Below are 1,881 nucleotides of genomic sequence, written 5' to 3' on the forward strand. Positions count from 1 at the left end.
TAAGCAGTCTTAGTTATGTGGTTGGTGTATGTACTATTATACTTAATTTAGGTACCTATTTCCAGAAATAATTTCGGAAAAGAATTTTTATTGTGTCCTACACAACTATCTGATTCTCAGTACTAGCTCTCACTAGTTTAAAATAAAGCCGTAAGTATAGAAATGACCCACATGAGTCCATGATTCAGAAAAGATATTTCGGTTTTCCTAAAGATTTCTTTAACCTTGGGTTATTCCATTAGAAGACATAGAAAACTTGCAAAGTCAGTGTCTCACAATTCTGTTTTCCCACTCTATAATTCTATAATAGTCTTAATCGTATTTATACCGCAAGGCAGATTAGATTTTGGCTAATTGCTATATCAGGTCAATCTGGTTGCTAAAGGCTTTCTCTCTCTGTCTCTGTCTCTGTCTCTGTCTCTGTCTCTGTCTCTGTCTCTGTCTCTCTCTCTCTCTCTCTCTCTCTTTTCTCTTTCTCCCTCCCTCCTATTACTATTGGGAAGCTGGGTTTTAATGGTCTGGATAATCACCTGCACTTTCCACTTTTCTTTAATCTTTGGCTACAGCACATGCCAACTTAAATTTCATGCAAAAACATCATCTGGTATTCCAATCTCAAAGAGATAAATTCCCAACCTCAGTTAAAATATTTCTATTTTAGCCTGAATTTCCAACATAATTGCTTACTCATGTCTCCATTTAATTTTGTTGGGCAGATACAACCATATAAACAAATATGCATTAATGGAATGTCTTTTTAGCCATCAGTGACTTGGGCATCTATAAGTGATGGTATATGAGAATTCTGGAATTTATAATCCTTTTCACTCTGCCATTAATTAAAAGTGTCCCAGAGACAGATTGGGAGTGACCCAGGGTAAAGAGTTTGGAGGTTAAGCCTTTTAGCTTTGAGCCTCCAGTTTGAATCTGTTCTAAGCTAGTCATAAACAAGAGCAACTGCTATTTGATATGAGTTTGGTGATCTGTGTGAAATGGATTAGTAATCTCAGGCTCATTCTGGTGGACAGGTGTCTTCACACTGCCAGAATTGATAGCTTCTACAGAAGAACCCAACAACTTAAAAAAGATGGAAAGAAAATAACTTTATAAATGTTCTCTTGTTCTACTAGGATTGTTCTTAAGTAACAGAAAAATACAAGGCCTTAGGATTCCATATGCCCAGCTTGTAAAACAGCTATGGGAATAGAACAGATCAGGGTAGGCTTAGTAAGACCCAGACAGTGGGTCAAATGAGAATCAGGTGGTGGTTCTAAGAGAAATTTAATATCCTTGGCTTCTTATTTTTTCTTCCTTTTCCATTTTGTTGTCATGGGTGTCTGTATTTGTGGAGGAAACACTGATTACATTTACCAAGATAGGTATACCCTTTACTCTTCAAATTCAGCAGTAGCAGAAGGATAGAAGGATGTGTGGCTAGGTGGAAAGAAAGAGAGTCACTGTTAACACTGGCAGGAAAAATTAAAAATATTGTAAGATTTTTTTTAAGACATGATGTGCTGAATTGATATAAGAGCAAAACATTTATTACTAAACTGAAGAAAGTTATTCAATAGTTATTTTACACTACTTTTGTTGTTTTAATTAATTTGAGTCCAATAGTGTTTTTATCCACTTTTTAAATAATGTGTATTAAAGAAAGTTTTTTGTCTTGTTTCTGTTTTTTTTTTGTAACTAGAACAAGAAGGCCTAGAAAAATTAAATGGAGGAAAGAAACATCCAACCTTCAATGTACTTAAATTTACTTTTTTTCAAAAAGATATAATTTATTGATATTACCTATAGTTTGCTGTTTTTAGTAAGCCTCAATGGGCAAAGAAAACTACCATTTTTTTTCTTCCTCATGTTGGTTGTGATGTTCCA

Source organism: Pteropus vampyrus, unplaced genomic scaffold (genome assembly GCF_000151845.1).
Source record: "Pteropus vampyrus isolate Shadow unplaced genomic scaffold, Pvam_2.0 Scaffold26, whole genome shotgun sequence".
Classification (NCBI taxonomy): Eukaryota; Metazoa; Chordata; class Mammalia; order Chiroptera; family Pteropodidae; genus Pteropus; species Pteropus vampyrus.